Source organism: Pinus tabuliformis, chromosome X (assembly GCF_031772625.1).
Source record: "Pinus tabuliformis cultivar Carrire ecotype Pingquan chromosome X, CPIR1, whole genome shotgun sequence".
Classification (NCBI taxonomy): Eukaryota; Viridiplantae; Streptophyta; class Pinopsida; order Pinales; family Pinaceae; genus Pinus; species Pinus tabuliformis.
In genome coordinates, this window is record NC_142308.1 from 954176377 (window position 1) to 954197628 (window position 21252).

Below are 21252 nucleotides of genomic sequence, written 5' to 3' on the forward strand. Positions count from 1 at the left end.
TTTATTCATAAGGTACCAAATAGAAGAATGGTTAGTATGTACAAAAACTTCATACCTGGTAATGTAATGTCTAAAATTATTAATAGCATAAACCACAACAAGGAATTCTTTTTCAGTTACAGTGTAATTTAATTAAGCAAGAGTCAAATTTTACTAACAAAATAAAGAGCATAGGTTATGAGTTTTCATTTTGGCCCAATACTGCTACTATAGCTAAATCAGAGGCATCGGTGGAAATATGAAAGGGCAATTTCCAATCTGGTCCTCTCAAAACAAGTGCTGAAGAAAGCTTATCCTTGAGTGTATCAAATGTAGTTTGATATTCATCATTCCAACGAAATTTAGATTCTTTTGTTAATAATTTAAACAATGGCGAGGCTACCTTGGTAAAATTCTCAATAAACCTTCTGTAGTATCCTGCATGCCCAAGGAAAATTATAACTCCTTTTTGGTTTGTTGGGGAGGCATCTTTACAATCACTTTAATCTTTGTTGGATCAACTTTAATTCTTGCAGCAGAAACATGATGACCCAAAACAATGCCTTCAGTCATAATCATAAAACACTTTTCATTACTTAATGAAAGATTAGTTTCTCTACATCTTTGCAAAACCTTCCTAAGATTAAGTAAATCTTCTTCAAAAGTATCACCTATTACCGTGAAATCATCCATGTAGACCTCTACACAATCATGTAAAAGATCAAAGAAAATGCCAAGTATCGCCCTTTGAAATGTCGTTGGTGCGTTGCATAGACCAAATGGTAATACCTTATATGCATAAGTACCCCATGGACATGTAAATGTTGTTTTATCCTGGTCCTTTAGAGCTATCCTGATCTGGTTATACCTGCTGAACCCATCCAAGAAAGAAAAGTACTTCTTTCCTGCTAAGTTGTCCAACACTTGATCTATAAAAGGCAAGGGAAAATGGTATTTTAATGTGGCTTTATTTAGTTCCCTATAATCTACACACACTCACCATTTTCCATTCTTCTTAGGGATGATAACCAATGGAAATACCCACTCACTTTCTGAAATAGGATAAATGAACCCTACATTTAATAACTTCTGAAGTTCATCTTTTACAATTTCTCTTAAGGTAGGGTTCATCCTTCTTTGTGGTTGCCTTACAGGCTTGGCATTTCCTTCTATATAAATATGATGAATGCAAGTGTCCGGGTGAATGCCCCTCATATCCGTATATTCCCAAGAAAATGTATCTGAAAAATCTTCCAATGTTTGTCTTAATTGATTTTCTTGTTCATGAGTTAAGGAAACACTAATATTTAAAGTTTTCCCGGGAGAGATTTCAATTACCTTTCTCCCACATTCAGTCATTGAACATGTAGGAAATATAGATAGAAGGGATGAATTTAATTCAACTGTTGTACTATGTTCTTGGAAGTTCTACTCTAGTAGATCAACAATGGCATCTGTCTCATGATTTGATTGTCCTTCTAGCTGCTGAGAAAAATCAGGGTTTGAAATATAACAATTAATTAGATTTTCCTCAGTGTTTTCTTTAAGGCTCATAGCTTGGGCTATTGTCAACACTAGGTGAATAATTTCTGAACTATGTTCTTCATCAACCCAACAAGTATCTTCTGATTTTAAGAGGGGTTTGGCAGGGGGATATAGGTTGATGTGTTTGGTTTCATCCCCATGGGTGATGGTCATGTTTCCTGACCTACATCCTATGAAGGCATCTGTTGTAGCCAACCAAGGTCTCCCCAAGATCAAAGGATGCCCTCCCAAACTAGTCTTAGGCTGAATAACATAGAAATCTGCAAGGTATTCCTAGGAATCTAATGAAATGACAACGTCTTCCAATACACCCTCAGGTTTGACCTTAGATCTATCTGCTAATTCCAACATAGTAGGGGTAGGAAGCAAATCAAAAGATCCTATATGGGACAATGTTTCTCTTGTCATTACATTAATGGCTGCACCTAAATCAATTAAGGTATTTCTTATTGGGTATCCATTAACGAAGGTAGTAACCACGGGGATTCCAGGGTTTGCATACTTTTCAGTGACAAATCCAATGGATATAAGGCTTGCAAGTTTTCCACTTACTTGTATTGTAGAGGGTTCTTTCCTTTGTCTCCCTAGATTTTTGGTACATAATTATCTAACTGTCTTAGCAAAAAATGGGATGTACCTAATTGCTTGCAGCAAGGGGATCTTGATGCATACATTTCTTAATTCGGATACTAGATCAAATTCATGCTGTTTTATTATTTATTTGACGTCCAACCTCTCTGGAAAAGGAGGCTAGAAAGTTTGAGATGAGGAAGGTTCTTGTGATTTTGGAATGTGTTGTTCTGTTGTTATTTGTACGTTTTCTGTTTCAAGTATATCAGGGGTTTCTTCCTCCATAATCTCTTCAATTATTTCTAGTTGGGTCACCACTTTTCCTAATCTAAGTTTAATTTCCTACAGAGACGCAAGAAATTCCTGCAGCAAAGGTACAAAAATTTCTTGCAGAGGCTGCGGTGTGATGCAATAGGTAGGATAAGTGGGATAGGTGGCTGCTCCAACATTGTGAGTAGGTTGGACAACTTTATTGTTGGGATTGGATACTGGCTAGGTAGGAAGTTGTGTGGGACGTGGTTGAGCAGGCAACTGTAGTTGTGGTTGTGGTAAATATAAATTTTGAGGGGGAAAAGCTGGTGCAGTAGGGTAAGGAAAGTTTCCCTACCAAGGTTGTTGTGGAGGCCAAGGCTGCCAAGGCATTGGAAAATTCCACATCTAATTCTGAGTATAAGGAAATTGAAAATGTTGTTGTGACATACCTGCAGGATGTGGTGCCATGGCTTTTGAGGTGCCACTGCATAAAGTGCATTGACAACTTCTTGATTTTCTAAGTATGTTGCTTTAATCTCTGGAAGAGAAGGACATTTATTAGTAGAATGATAAGCTTCACAGGTTCGACATACCTCTATATTGGATGTATGACACTCCCTCAAGGGATGTTTCTTCCTAAATTTGGAGCATAACACAACCAGGGCCCTTTCCACTTCCTCCTATTTCTTCTTAGCCTGCAAAACATCCAACTGTGAAGACAAAGTGCTAAGAATGTTAGTATTAAATTTTCAAATAAATTTCCCATTTCAGCTTTGGTTACCCTTGCCGCTGCAACTGATTTGGTGAATCTGGAAGAAGTATCTCTTTCTCCTCTCCCAACCTTAGAATTTCCCCTCGAATATCATCAATGAAACTTACACACATCATCATAACTCAATTTTGATGCATCATCTGCTCACATCAAGTTCAAAACCTCTAGAGGTTCCGGTCTTATGGCCCTTAGAAAAATTGTTCTCAAGGTTTCTTTGTTCAACTAGTTCATCTTATATCTTTGTAGATTGTACTGGACTCTTTCCAGGAAGTCCTCTAGGCTTTCCTCCTCCTTCTGGGTCATGCCAAATATTTCTTCTCTGATGTCCATGGCTTTACAGTAATCCTGATACTTTTTCAAGAATACCTTCTTCATGTCAACCCATGTTGAAATGGAGTTTTCACTCAATCCCATAAACCACCTGAGGGCTTCATCTTTTAATGTGGTAGGAAACAACTTCAAATTTTGAGCATTTGAAGAATAATCATAGCTCCTTCACAATACATCAAACTAGAATAAGAAGGCATCATGATCTTCACTAGAGGTACTGCAAAATTTAGGCAAAGCAGAGGGAGGAATGTTTCTCATCTAACTAGCCCCAACAAAATATTTAATAGGAAATTTGAATGTATCGGGTTCCTCTTCCTTCTCATGATAGTCCCCATCTATAGTACCAATACCCTCTAGATGAGCCATATCGAACCAAAAGGGAGTGGGACCTTGGTGAGCTACAGATCCTTCAGAGTCAGTTGTCTGGAACTTTGGCTCTTGAATAGGATTGAAGAGGAATTCCTCTTCAGGCTGACCACTAAGAAAAGATGATGTCCCCCTAGTAAGAGGAGATTCTTGATGAGCAACAACAAAAGATTCTCTGACAGAAGGATCCTTCTCTGCTGTGGGGGTATTGATCTGCTTAGGATCAACTGTCGATCCCTGTTCAGAACTGTCAGTCCTCGGTTCAGATTCCCTTGACTCCTTTGCCTTGTTCTTTACAAACTTCTTTTTCCCTACCAGTTTATTAGTGAATGAAGTGGTGCTCACACCACCACTAAAAATATTTGAAAATTTATATTGGCCCCTATTTATAAAAAATTCAAAACTTCTACTTACCAAACAATTAGGACATGGCTTTGGTGAATTTTGATCTTTGCAGGTGCATGGCCTTACCCCACGTCTTACCACTTCGACTCCCCCAGTCCTGAAAAAACTCAGAAAAAAAAGAAATCACACTAAAACACTTTCAATATCATCCCTTAGCACCTCCCCGACAATGGCACCAAAATGTTGGGGAAAATTATAACTTTATAATTTGACACACATACATTAATTATCAACCAGGGGTTATTCATAACCTTGTGAGGTGTTGTGAAAAATATATGCAGGCTAACACTTCCAGTGCAAAAATACCACTCACACAATCCCAAATTTCCCTTCTCTCTCTCAGCACTTAGCAGCAAAAGTTATGGAGCAGATAATTCATCTCTCCACAACATCTAAGATTGTTGATGCAGATCAAGAGAAAGATTAAGAATCAAACAACAATTTAAATCATACTCATTCCAATCATTCAATATTCCAAATCTGAGCACAAGATGCATGCCTAGTTCTATCATTTAATCAAATTAAATCATTCATGCAATAAACTCAAACATTAATCATGAAAGGAATATGTTGCCATGAAAATAAATAAGAGAACTCAAACTGTGTGCAGATCTACTTTCAATACATAAAAGATAATGAAATTAAACACAAACTACAACTACTGGAGTTATGAGTGAAGGGAGGCCTCCCTCACTCACAACCCTTTGATAAATGAAGGGTTTACAACAAAATCATCAGAACATAAGTTTATATTGATGTGAAAAATAACACATTACAATAGTACAAAGGTCTGATATCTGTCTCTCGGCCTCGATCTATTAACCTTTCCTGGTACCCTCCTAGTGCCATTACAAATCAGATCCATTGTTCTTATACATCCTGCAGGCTAGTGCCTTTTCCTAACTAAGTAAAAATTACAACTGTTTGCTAAGATGAGACAAAGACATAATAAATAGAAATCGTTGGTTTTCTCCATGACTGGAAGCATGGAGAAAACCCAGATCTGTTGAACAAGTACCACTTTTCCCCAAAATTGGTAGAAATGAGAAGGACGAGAGCTGCGCAGTTGAGAAAGCTAAATCTGGAGTAGCTGATAGGATAGAAACCATGTGGAAGGTTTTTTCAACAAAACACATGTTCCTATTTCTCCTGGGAGCGATCAAAACATATCTAACCATCACGGTGTCTGCAGGGAATTCTGCCACTGCTACAGGAAATCGGCGTTGTTGCAGGAAATCGCAGATCGGCCTAGAAATAGATATTCTGCAGGAAATTTGATTAGTTCTTATGATAGTCATAGATCAGTCAAATGAGGTAGCTTTCAATATCAAATTGCTTAGGAATAAATAAAATGATAGGTTTAAATGATATGCATACCTTAGAGTCCAAATCACCTTTCTTGGTCAAAATGTGGTACTAGGTATCAAAAGGATGGTAAGTAGATAGGAGAAAAGGGTATTAAAAAGGGGTAAATCCTTAGGAATGTTGTCAAAAAGTAGCCAAAACCTAGGCCCAACAATAGCCAACCACATAGCAAATAGTGTACCCTACTTTTTCAAGTCCATAGCCATAAGAGGTTGTAGAAGAGCTTGTTCTGTGGTAACTAAAACTCATTGTGGGGAACAAACATAGCCTTTAGTATAAGAAGCTATATAGTATGTACCTATTGTATTTAGACCCATGAATATATCGCACCAAATTAATAAGTGATCAGATTCCATGCCTCATAAGATACAATGTGGATCCATATGTAGTTCCATCAGTATCAAGCATATCAAATCAGTTTCTTGTTGGTCCCGTAACCTATTTCTAGGTTAAGAAAAATTAGATGCCCTATCACTAGGCATCATTGCGAACCGTTCCATATCTAATTGATCCTAGACCATTTCTCTAGTTGCCCGAGCTGATCCAGTTGGCCGGGTGGTAAAGCTTTACCTACCAACATAAGAAACAGGACTAGTGGTTGTTGATCCACTACCTGAAGCAGCAGGGATGGAAGCAAGAGAAGCCATTTACTCAGTTTAAGTTTAACCCGTAAGCACAAAAGCTTGTTCTTATAGCACAGGTATAGCACAGGCAGAGGTGGTTGTTTCATCCGTCTATTGAATTAATGTGATATGACCAAAAGTAGAGGAAGAAACTTCAATAGTTCCATCTCTTTATCCCACATAAATTATAATTCTAGGTGAAGACCCAGATAGAGAGGCACCTATGGCAGTAGTTTAAGTTAACCCAGTAGCAGAGCTAGCAGCAGCAAAGCGTGTGGCCTTCGCCTGGTTCCATATCGAACAGATTCACCCATAGAAATAGACGCTGTTTTATCTTATCTAAACCCTCCTTATAAGTTTATTGGTTATTTTATCTTCTCAATAGTTTTTTGTCCAGGAAGTAATGAAGGTAGGGGGCACAACTACATCAAATATTTTTTGCAATATTGATATGGACACCCTAATTCTCGATAAGAGAGGATGGGGTTGCATGTTTTTTGATGGCCAAAATTGACCATAATCAACATTGGGAAGATCATCTAATCAGGGCCCTAATTAGGCACTTATCTATTTGGGATGGTGATTTTGACTGGTTAATATGGGTCCAGTTACCCTTTATCTAAAACTAATCTAAACTAATGTTAATATAATATAACTCTAAATCTACTTTCTTCCTATTAAAATATGATATTTCTTAATGTTATAAGCAAACATAAAAGAAGGAATTACCTACATGTAGTTGCTCGAAGAAGGTAAAACTTTGAGTTAGTTGAGACGAGGGCTCGACAAAGCTACACAGATGTTTTCTCCTACGAAAGGAGACTTTTATAAACTGAATTTAATTAAACTAAATGAAGAATGTATGTAACACCCTCCTCTCACATCCACCGAAGAAATCGTGCAAACTGGGGTAAACATGAGACAAGAGGCTACTATGATCATATTCAACCTCCTATATGACCTTAAGGAAGTGGAATTGATGGAACATCACACACAGTCATCCAACATCAGCAACAGACCCTCAGGAGACATGTCAACCATTTATATAGCCTTTGGTTGGGTCCTACTATGTTTTGGATCTCTTAGGCAGTAGTCGCCCTCATGTTATGGGCAAGGGAGCGACTAAAAACCTAAATTCGTTCTCACAGGATTGCCTTCCAGCGACTAGAGACCAAAATTTCCAGTTTTGTGCCAACCATTACCCAGAATGGAGTGATAGTTGAAATCATTAAAAATACAGGGAAACAATCATGCAAAAGTAATAAGCTAAAGAAGACCATAACCAAACCCCTACTAGCCATGCCATACATTTTGTCAAACATATCATCAACATGTAACCTACAGGTGTAAACAACAGAATTAAGTGTAGTGATCTCATACTTATCTCATAAGCGTTATGAACCATTATTCCCTCATGTCATTTGTTGCATTATCCTCTATTAGATCATAGACACATTATCCATTCATATACAAGTACAAACATGCTGAGATCCATACATCGTTGTTGTCATAAAATATACATATAACCAACATAATAGGAATATAATTACCATAAACATATCAACAATCGAAATCCACATATACATTAATACATTTACACATGAAAATCAAGGGAATGAATTTGTCATTAGTGAATGCAATGAAAGAACCAGAGATGGACTACCACGTTCCACCCGACCATAGAGTGGCTAAGCCAAGTCTCTCTCCAGCCAATCACCCCCGTGCCATATTCCAAGCATGCATGTGGGACTCAACCAAAAGAACCAACCAGGGCATACCGAGGCTAAACCACCACACCGTCATCAATAGAAACTAGGCTCTACCGTAATTCATCCCGAATCACTAGGTCAACATAATGAACACATCATACCAAGCTTTACCATGATCTCCACCTGATCACTAGGCCAATCAATCATGGATGCCACCGAATTTATCCACCTACACCATGAGGAATTTTACTGTCTCCTAGTCTCTCAGGCTTTACCGCAATCCAAACTCGGATCACTAGGCCCTAAACTGAGACCCCAGTCTCTCTGTATTTATCGCAATCCACATCGGATCACTATTCCCTAAATCGAGACCCACTCTCTAGGCTTTACCACATATCCCAACTCGGGATTACTAGGCCCCATGGAGAGAAAACCACCCCTAGGCTTTGTCGTATATCCTGCCATTCACCGGCAAGGATTCCTAGGCCATCCGAGCCAACACAAAATCCAACTTTACCACAACCCACAGTCCGGTTCAGGGTTACTAGGCCATGTGTTCTATCATTTCGGAGATCCACCTCACTGACCTTCAAATCCATCCGACAATCTAGCTCAACCAAAACATGAGAACCCCATCACACCATGGCTATCCGAAAATGGCAAGGCTAGGCTGAAGACACCGTCACACCTAGAAAAACCCATGCTATGATAGAAAAGAACCACATGCAATACCATGCATGCCAAATCTAGCAAGGAAAATACACATGCAAGACGATACCTGCAATGAAGCTTACTGTAGTTGCTTTATCCTGCCTTTCCTGCTTGATCTTTGTTTCCTCTTGCCTTCTTTTCCTTTCTTGCTCCAATAAAACTGTAAGTGTCCAAGAGTATGAGAGAGAGAAAGAGAATATTGAGAGAGCTCCAAAACTCAATTGATAAAAGGTTACCAATTGATCCTCAGAAGCCTTTTTATGAAGGAGGCCTCTATTTTCTTCATTTTCCCATTATTTTCCTTCATTTTCCTCCTCACATGCAACCTGTGACCTTTCACCTTCCTCTTCTCCTATTTTCCATTATTTTCATAAATAAATGTGCCAAAAATGTCTTTTTCCTTTCCAAATCCTTAGCCATTGTCTTTTCCAATTTCCTTAGCCATAATAAATTGAATCAACACCCATTAGGATGTTCCCCACCATTCAACTTGGAATATGTGTCCCATCATCCTTGGTATTTATATATTTTACATGAGTTTTTAACGAGGGCTATTACAAAACCCTCTCCCTTGGGGGAACACCATCCTCAATGTTCAATGACACCTATAACTAACAAGACTGATTAAAACAAAACATACTGCCCATGGATCTTTCTAACACAACTTGTTGCAATATTTATAATGACCACTACTAAAACATGATAATCATACCATTTACCGGAGCTTTATAACATAACTCATTACGATATTCACAATAACCACATATACACATACACATTTGCTTCAACCAACAAATAGAGATTTATAAATCCAACTCGATATAGTATTTACAATAATACAAACATATACACATTATGCACATTTTCTCAACCAACAAATAAAAGGATATGATGCCTACATCCGCAACAAGGGAATCCAAAGGCTCACACCTCGACACTCAAATTAATACCAGGATTCACCTCCTTCCTAGGAAGTCCATAATCCACTGCTAAAGTGAAACTGAATCCAGTGTCCAGCGCTACAATCCCATGCCACTTGTCCTCTTAGTGAATAGTTGCTGGCTCATTGTTTCAGGGTGCACTCCCAATGTGCATCTCATTCCATCTGACAATGCTAATGACCAAAACAAACATATCCATGACCTTCCCTTCTCTGCTACATAGTCCTTCAGGAAATCTAGTCACCCCCTTCTATGCAGTCACTCACCTTCCAAGTTCCTTGACATCCCCTATCTAGAGTGATCCATCCATTGGAAAGGCTTCCTTGCATCAAAATTTCAAACAACCAAGACATATACCTACCTTAAAACCATCATACCGATCATAGCATGCTCATGGAAATCAATGGACACTATTGGGTACCAGTTTCCCACAATGGCCCTGCTCCTGAAGTACTCTACCAGCATACTGCTGCATGTTCCAATTTCTTTTGTTGTTGTTGCCAATTCTTGCAGTCGATTTCAACCACCCAACCATGCATGTTCATGCATTCCTATTCCAAACAAATGAGTTCCATTAGATTCAAATAAATTGAAATAACCTCAAATCATACCTCATTGATAGTTCGTCAATAAGGTACACTTGCAATCCTATTCGCTTCTTATCACAAGAAGTAAAACTAACTGTTTGATCAAAACATCATGTATACACATATCACATATGGTTAGCTCAAAACATAACCATCATAGATCAACATCATCAATCACATGTAACCATCATAAATCACATGTAATCATCAGAACCATAAATCACATGCATTAAAAAACTGAAGTGAAATAGTGATACTTATCCTTTAATCAAGCCTTAGCTTCTGCCTTTGTGCCTTCTCCTTAACCATGCGTATGTACACATAGTGTGCTTCACACACATACAATCACATACTTCATACAACACCATGCAATACATGCACCTACACCTGACATACAACACATACACCTACACCCAATGTACAACATAAGATGAATATGTATATAGAATGCAACACAATGAATGCATATGTCATGATACCATGACTACATAATGCACATACATAGTACCGCATGCCCGTAACACAACATGCACTCAATCCCACATGTACACCAGTACCACATGTAAAAATCACCACCTACACAAAGTGTGCACAACATCACATGTACATGACACCACATGCACAACGTGTATACAATGCCATACATACATTGCACCATTGTACAACGTGTACACAATACCGCATGTACACAGTACCACACACACGACATGTACGCGAAACCACATGTACATAGTGCTACATGCACGACATGTACACAACACTACTTGCACACAATGCCACTTATACAACATGTACACAACACCACATGTACATAACAATTCATATCCAACATGTATATAACATCATCTGTACATAATACCACATATGAAACATGCACAGAGCACCATATGCAATATTCGCACCACACTATCTGTACCATCCTATACATAACATTGCATAAACAACATGTACACACACTATATATACACAACATCAGATGTGCACACCTCATAGATGTAATATGTATAACATATACAACATATGCACAACAATACTACCACACATCCAAAACCACATTGTCCTTACCAAGAAACCTTGCTTCTCGTGTCTTATCCATGCTTTTCCTAACATGTCGCAAACCGCACTGCTTTCACTTTGCTGATGTATCCCTCGGTATAACTTGTCCGTAACATAAGCATAGGCATAATATAAGTATAATATAAATTCACATTCACATGATATTGACCTCATATATTTGTCATGACTACTCTTCCCACTTGATTCCTCATATCCAAGAAATTCTTCATGCCATTCACCTGCATAAGCAATCATTCCACCACAAGAACGATTCTTGATGATCTGTCAGACAATGACATAGATACATGGATACATACATACATATACGTAAACATTAGCATAAACAATCATGATCATGTTAGACAACGATATGCATACATACATATATATACACATAAATGTTAGCGTTAATAATCATGATCCATGACGACCCTGTCAAACATGACATACATACACACCTACATGTATACATATATAAACATCAACATAATCATGATCATAACATAATTACCAGATATCAAGGTCAAGGTTTAAGAGAACTTCCTTTATTCATGCAACACATGTGCAACATTAAGAATAGTCGTTCCCAACATAGCCAAGGCATATGATGCCTCAGATCCATTTACTTTACCTTTTTGGTTACCTTTCTCATGACTTTACTTCCACCGTCCATTTACCACAATGGAGCCAGCCAGTCCAACTGACTGTTAGAGTCTTACCTTCTACTGTGCTTACTCATGCATCGAGCTTCATCCATGTTTTACATTCCTTGTTAGGTACTGCACAACTCTTCCTAAGCTCCATTAAATTTCAACTTTCCTAACCAATTCCCAAGAATCAAAAAAATAAAAGGGAAGACTGAGAAGAAAACAAGAACAAACCATGGAAAACCAACAACAATACGACACCACAAACAAAGTGGCATGATCATGCACTAGACATAACAAAACTGCAAATCAAGCGCAAGAAAATCACAAAAGACAAAAAGCACAAGACTAACAACAAACACCATGAATCAATCCCCATGGTTCCAAAGGAAATCTCAACCTAAACCTTCTTCAAGATTTCATGCCAGTCTCTTTGCCATGCAATCCCCCACATCATACTGCCATAAACACATAAATGTCAGTGCATAAATAAATGTATCAATACACCAGATACCTTATCGTGTTGTGCCAAGCACATTGCCTTGTAGTTGAACATGTCCATGCCATCTCTCAAGGGACTTCAATCCCCTTGACAAATCCACTTGTAACTAGAGACTAGCTAATATACCTGTCAAATACATGCCCATGAATATAACACATATCCACATAATTTCAGAAAAATCAAGGTTAAGAAGACTTCCTGTGTGAAAAGCACTCATTCATTTGGAATTAGGGTTTCCAAACATAGCCCAAGGATGTTTCTTGCAACTACTCACACATGTCAACCACATGTTCCAAATATCGAGACAATAATATCTATCAATTTGAGATAAACCTTTACCAAGACTAATAATCATGTCATAATCCATAGTCAACTCATAGTCATTAGACATAACACTACAACTGTCACCTACTACACTCAAGTACATATCAACTATCTCAACACATATGTATAAGTACAACCATCTTAAAACAAGATCATTTGAACACATACTCAAATTATGCAATTCATCAAACATTCAACCAACTTGCAACCATATCATGTTAAATAAAGCAACTAGACAACATAATCAAACAATCAAGTACCAAATATACAACTTAAGCAAAATCATACCTTAATGTGTCTCAGGGGAGGCGATCTTGTACGTACAATCAATCTAGGTTAGCATGATATAACTTCACAACATATCAAATCAAACATAAATCATGATATCCATAACAATAACTAACTAACATGTTCACATGATAAGCTCATAAGCATTTGTTCTTCATTCATAATAATTACATATGTATGATCAATCTAGATTATTACGACACTATATCACAAATATGTCGGCTCATACCTAAATATCGCAATTATAACCATTTTCATAGGCCAAACAAGGTTAACACAATACATATAAAATCAAGATTTTCAATGAAATGAACATAACCATCACACATATGACCAATCCAAATTACAACACCAAGATCTCAATGAAATAACCCTAATCATCAAGTTATCTAATATAAAACAACAATAGAAATGCATACAACCACATGTTACCACCATTCTTGACTATCAGACTCATGTGCTATGACTATGCTAATCAACTATAACCTATCATGTACGTGTTGAAAATACTGGGGGGGGGGGTGAATCAATATTCCTTTTCAATTGTTATTTTTACCAGTTAAATCATTTATATTTAGAACACAAGATGAACAATAGTAATAAATGCTTTTATTAATATAATCTTTACAATAAATCAGGTACAATATATATAAGGCTCCAACCTGTTGCCAAGCACCAACTTGGACTTTTTTTGAGGCTCCAACCTCTAGGGCACCAACCTTATCTTCTCAAGGCACCAACCTTGTGTTTAGGAGCACCAACTCCAAGGACACCAATCCTTCCAATTCTGAGGCACCAACCCCAAGGGCTCAGAGCCTATCTTGTCAAGGCACTAGCCTTAGATTTAGGAGCACCAACTCCAAGGACACCAATCCTTCAAATTCTGAGGCACCAACCCCAAGGGCTTCGACCCTATAGTTTTTCTTTGTCAAGAAATGTTTTGATTGTATTACTGCTCTCAAAATATTCTTCATTGCGTTTTGTCAATCTACAACTTCACTGCTACATCAATGACAACCTGTCTTCATATGAAGGAGTCTTCACAATTCTTCATATTACCCAAACAGAGTTTGCAAAGTTACCTCATGATGATTTCAAATAGCCATCATGATCTCCAATAATGTCTCCAAGATCTGTTGATGCTTTTCAACAAGAAATCTTTGATAATTTGCGTTAAGCCTCAATGTCTGCACACAAAAAATAATTCTATGTTTCAACCTATTGTTCTATCTACTGCAGTAAGTTCTTCAGGAGTGACTACTTCTCACTATTTTCAGTGTCGCGATATCTTACTTCCAAGAATCATACTCACAAATACTTCAATACTGGTGTAGTCTATTTCTCCCTTCAAACGATGGCAGATCAAACCTTATTTCACTTCACTGAATTGTTCTTCTTGGTGTTATGATCTGTACTTCTCCATTAATTCATCACAGGTTCAAGCCTTTCAAAGATTAACCCATTCAGCAGAGTCGCTTGACCTTCAACTTCCTTCTTTCTTGTTTGATCTTTTGGCTTCCACTTTCGTTCCCTCGACCTTTGGCTTCCACTTTCGTTTGCTTGACCTTTGGCTTCCTTTTTCACTTGCTTGACCTTCGGCTTCCCAATCTTTGGCTTCCTCTGTCTCTTAAAGTTCACGAGTTGTGAACTTCTTTATGCTTTATTTTTATGCCCGAGATAGATGCTTAGAATTGAAGCATTTTAACTCGTTTTTATATGATGCTCACCAATACTCAAAATACATGTTCATTTGGAAGGAGAGGCCCACTTATGGATATTCATCCAATTACTCATAAACTTGTTTTATTTACGGAGGATTTCATATTATAATAGATGTCTAGCAGTCCCACATTTACGGAGGATTTCATTGCTTAAATCGCAATCAAAACTTCATAAAACTCCCGCAATCGCAACTCTTTGGCTTCACGATATAACATTGCCGATGCCCCTATTTCCGAATGAGCGGATGTGATGTGATATTAAACAATTGTTAATAAATCCGTCGGGTCCACAATTCTATCACAATTAGCAGTTTTCCATCGTTACATCTCTTCAAGACTTGCGATATGCGACATATGTGATATTTCTTTAGGACGTATTATAATGGTGCAGCGGGTCCGCATACTATCACAATTGAGGTTTCTACGTGATAAGGCTTTAAAGATTGCAATGCACTGGATGCGATATTTCAATAGAGTTGTTACCATAAAATGATTGGGTCCACAGTATATATCGCAATCGGCGGATTTCAATGTGGCAAGGCTTTAAAGAGGCTTGCGATGTGATGTCATATTAAGGGTTGTTACTATAACATGTTCAGGTTTGCATGTATTATCGCAATCACAATTTTAGTGTGACATTCCTTTAATACTTGCGATGTGAAGGTTCCAATACACACGGATGCGATATTACAATAGGGCGGTTTATAATGGAGTGATCGGGTCCACACCTTATATCGCAGTTGGGGGATTCAACGTGACAAGCCTTCATAACTTGCGATGCGAAGGTTCTGATACGACAGGTGTGATATTAATTAGGGCGTGTTGTAATGGGACCATCGGTTCCACAATGCTCCTCCGATATCATTGTTTCTCCCGTGGCTTATCTTCCTATGACCTCTGATAACTCTGTTTATGCTCCTCCGCTATTTTCTTCCTATCAGTTCTTCTTGGGCATATATTACATGCGATATTTCTGATATGGATCCTTCGATGTTTTCTTCTTTACTCCTCTGATATCATTGTTGCTCTTTGTTCTTCTGATAACACTTACCCTTGGGCATATGTGATACCCTGCTTCTCTTGCTCTGATAACTTGCTTCTTTGATGGCTTTCGATAAACTCTTCATCTTACTCTTTGGCTTCACGATGGCTTCTCCTCTTTGGCTTCTTGCTCCTGTTGCTTCACATATCTACTGCTTCTATTATGTCTGTATATATATTGAATCCACTTGGGTCCTCCATTTCATCATATCATCATATATCAAACTTTCATCACTATGAGCATTATGATCAATGGGCATCAATGGGCAATCATGTATCAAAGAATTTTCCATCACTAACACTTCCATATTGACATCAATGACAACCTAGATTAACAATACGTAACCATAACATCAAAAGACATGTACATAAACCTAATGTATATAACCGTAATGCATATAACAATCCTTAACCGACATGCCCGCATGCCCAACATACAAACCTGTATGACGACATGATCTTGCCTCGAGGTCCAATGCTGCAACTTCGCTTTGATGATATGCATCTCCTACTTTACCTCATTCAACACATTAGCATCATAACATACCTTTAGCACCATGACGACCTAAATTGAATACCATGACTTCATAAGGCATGTTTTGACCTACTATTCATGCATAACTATAACAAAGACCATACACGCATAACAACATATAGACATATAACACATGAAACCATATACACATCATTCTTGCTAGAGTCTAGTCATCAATGCAAGGTCATATCACCATTGCATGCTATGACTTCATGCATGACAACAACCATTACTCCATTGTACACATTTGCACATGCAACCATCAACATGCATAAGCAATGCCTAATCAGCTACACATACACATGAACACATGTAGTCGAGCATAAGCGATCAATACTTGTAACCAAACCTACAAGACTGATACATGTAACCAAACATACAAGGATGTAATCAAGTCACATATAACAACATGTAAGAGACATATAATAATATGTAACTAGTCATATACTCATGATGTTGCATTCCACAATATCAACATCAAATTCCACATGAAGGCATTGCTACGACCATGATCAACATCATGAAAATGCAACAAACATATGGAATGAAAGTGTAAGAGACACACATGCAATTGACATGCATGCATGCCCAACACATATCCCATCCATTCCAAGGGGTGAACCACGCTCCTATACCACTCTGTAACACCCTCCTCCCACATCCACCCAAGTGACCATGCCAACCGAGGTAAACATGAGACGAGAGGCTACTATGATCAGATTTGACCTCCTATGTGACCTTAAGGAATTGGAATCGATGGAACATCACACACAATCATCCAACATCAACAAAAAATGATTAAGAGACATGTCAACCACTCAGAAAACTTGTCCCTAGGTCTTATTGTAGTTTTGGATCTCTTAGGCCATACTCGCTCTCATGCTATGGGAAAGGGAGTGATCAACAACCTAAATTCACTCTCATAGTCTTGCCTACCAGTGACCAGAGACCAAATTTATATTTATGTGCCAACGACCTCGGGATTTAAGCCACTTTTTCAAGCCCAGAGCCAAGGCCACTGCCAAGAATGGAGTGATAGCTTGAAATCATTAAAAAACTAGGGAAACAATGATGCAAGAAAAATAAGCTGAACATGACCATAACCAGACCCTTACTAGCCATACCAGGCATTTCGTCAAACATACCATCAACATGTACCTACAGGTGTAAACAACATAACTAAGTGTAGGGATCTCATACTTATCTGAGAATCGCTGTGAACCGTTGTTCCATCATGTCATTTGCTGCATTATCCTCTATTAGGTCATAGACACATTATCCATTCATATACAAGTAAAAACATGTTGAGAGCCATACATAGCTGTTGCCATAAAATATACATATAACCAACATAATAGGAGCAAGATTATCATAAACATAAAACCATAAAAATCGATGTATACATCAATACATTTACACATAAAAATCAAGGGAATGGATTTCTCATTAATGAATGCAATAAACCAACCAGAGGTGGGACTACCACATTCTACCCGACCATAGATTGGCTGAGCCAAGTCTCTCTTCAGCCAATCACCCCCATGCCATATTCCAAGCATGAATGCGGGTCTCAACCAAAAGAACCAAACTGGGCATATCGAGGCTAAACCACCTCACCCTCATCAATAGAAATCAAGTCTTACCGTAATCCATTCCGGATCACTAGGCCAACATAATGAACACATCAGAATAGGCTTTAGCATGATCTCAACCTGATCACTAGGCCAAACAAGCATGGATGCCATTGAATTTCTCCACCTACACTGTGAGGAATTTTCTTGTCACCACAATCCAAACCTGGATCACTAGGCCCTAAACTGAGACCCCAGTCTCTAAGGATTTACTGCAATCCACACCCAATCACTAGGCCCTAAATCGAGACCCACTCTCCATGCTTTACCGCATATCCCAACTCGAGATTTCTAGGCCCAACGAAGAGAAAATCACCTCTAGGCTTTATCATATATCTTGCCATTCAACGACAAGGATTATTAGGCCATCCAAGCCAACACAAAATTTGTCTTTACCGCAACCCACAATCCAGTTCAGGGGTTACTAGGCCATGTGTTCTATCATTTCAGAGATCCACCTCACTCAGCTTCAAATCCATTCGACAATCCAGCTCAACCAAAACATGAGAACCCCATCACACCATGGGTATTCAGAATTGGCAAGGCTAGGCTAAAGACATGGTCACACCTAAAAAAACCCATGCCATGATAGAAAAGAACCACATGCAATACCATGCATGCCAAATCTAGCAAGGAAAATACACCTGCAAGTCGATACCTGCAATGAAGCTTTTTGTAGTTTCTTGATCCTACGTTTCCCTGCTTGATCTTTGCTTCCTCTTTCCTTCTTTTCCTTTCTTGCTCCAATGCTAAAATGGTCCAAGAAAACTCTAAGTGTGCAAGAGTATGAGAGAGAGAGAGAATAATGAGAGAGCTCCAAAACTCAACAGACAAAAGGTTACCAATTGATCCTCAAAAGCCTTTTTATGAATGAGGCCTCTATTTTCTCCATTTTTCCATTATTTGCCTTCATTTTCCTCCTCACAGGAAACCTATGACCTTTCACCTTCCTCTTCTCCTATTTTCCATTAGTTTCATAAATAAATGTGCCAAAAATGCCATTTTTCCTTTCCAAAGCCTTAGACATTGCCTTTTCCAATTTCCATAGCCATAGTAAATTGAATCAACACCCATTAGGATGTTTCCCCCATGATTCAGCTTAGAATATGTGTCCCATCATTCATGGTATTTATATATTTTACATGAGTTTTTAACCAGTGCTGTTACAATGTATTCTTCCTTAATATGTAGAAAACAAAAATAAATATAATCTATCTTGATTAGAAAAAGGTATAGACCTCGTCCCAATCAAGAGCAAAGATAATATGAACTCGAGTTGAATCTAAGATTACAGTTGAGCTAGAAAAACATAGGAATAGTTCATAGGATTTGTAGTTATTCAAGCATATATGCATATAAAGTTATTCACTAAATAGCTATTAAATCCTTTCATGCATATACTTAGATCCAAATAACATTGATTGAATTCAAGATAGAGAATTACTCCTTATATTATAGAAATGGTTCATATAACACAATGGTAATTAAATCAAAGACCAACATGTCAATAGGTTGATAAATAATTACCAACTAACACATACAAGTCTACTTGAATTCTACATTCAATTCTAATTTAACTCTTCCCAACCATGCAAAGATAGCTTTACAATAGTTTTCAATAAGCATAAATTATCGTGATTTTAACAATAGTGCTAAATCAATAATCACACCTATCCGGAACAAAAAAATAAATCAAACTGAATGATATCTTTATTTAATACTCAAACCTGAACAATAATGCTCATATTGATTACAAAATAATGTGTTTTTTCTCTGGTTCAACTCAGCAAATTCCTAATCTCTTTCAAGAATTATCCTATGCAATAGTGCCTAGTCTCCTCCCTTTGAGAAAATTGGAACCCCTCAAATTCATGTATTCATATTATTTTATAGCCCTTTGAATTTATTTTATCTCCTTAATCTCATGCTTCACAATTTCCAACTCCAATATTTTAATATTTTAATTTTATTATTATTATTATTTGTTATTTGTTATTTATTTTTTTTAGAGGAAAAAATGAAGTTTTCATTCATATTTTAAAAATTTGCAAATTACATTATGTCTAAGCAACTCCTTTCTTGTAGGCATTAAATCATCTGATTGTCATAATTATTCAATGCATGTGGATGAGTAATGCTAGAGATCCACCAAAGCATACACATATCTCCTCATACCCAGAAGCATACAAATGATAATCATTATGCTGCTTAAATGCAAAAAAAAAACAGAGTACAAACTAAATGAGTTGCAAAAAAAACCATGATCGTCCCTACTCAAATATGGCGTTGAGACCAATAACAAAGGAAAATTGAACCAAAAAAAGGATCTTCTCATATTTTGAGAAGTCCATCCCTCGTAAGGCTGCCTGTGATAAAATCCTCGAACTGAATCATATCTACTAACACCCATCATCCTTCTTTTGATAATGTGTCCTCATCCACATTTTGTTCTCTATAAATGTGGGAGACTGGCTAGAAGAAAATTCTAGGGGGAAGGTCGTGTTTGTTTCCCTGATATTCAGGTTACCTTTAAAGATAAACCTTAACCTTTCTTTGCAATAGGACACTTTATGGCCCACGAAAAGGGGAAACGGAGAAGAACCGATTAAGAGGAATATGATTGAAACCAAACAAAATGTGGGAGACATAAACTCGATGAAATGAAGAAAATAAAGATCTAATCCTTTGGACACAATGTGAGAGGGCAAATGCTTGTAAATTAGATCGTTGGTTGGCCCAATTGATGATCATCTTAGAGTCTCCAAATAAGTCAATCTCATCGATATCCAACCACCTTGCACAGTAGAGGATGCCCCAAAAGGAAAGGAGCTCAACCCTAGTGTTGGTGCCATATCCACTACACCATTTAAACTTATATAAGTCATCACGGCTCCTAAAAATCAACATCACACTCCAACGGACCCCAGAAGAGGCAACCCCATCAAAGAAACAACCACGAAGTTGTGCCACACATCCTTCATAGTAATGCTTATGCTAGGATAACTATAAGACACAACATCTTTCTCCAGAAAGTAGGATGTGCTTTTAATGGAAGTATCCCACACTCCTAGCTCCCTTTGGTAAAAAATTGCAATGTTTCGTGTCCTCCAGATGCCCCATATAATATAGAAAGGGAGATCCATATATTCCTTGTTTTCTACAATCCATTTTGAGAGGAAATATTCCATGAAGGACAAATCCCACGCCATTGATAATTTGGGGGATGCAATGACCTCCTTCCAAACAACAACAACAAAGGAGCAATGCAAGAATAGATGGCAAGTGTCCTCTGACTGATCCATGCATAAAGCACATCTACCCGGTCCATAAAAACCCCTCTTTAGTAGGTTTG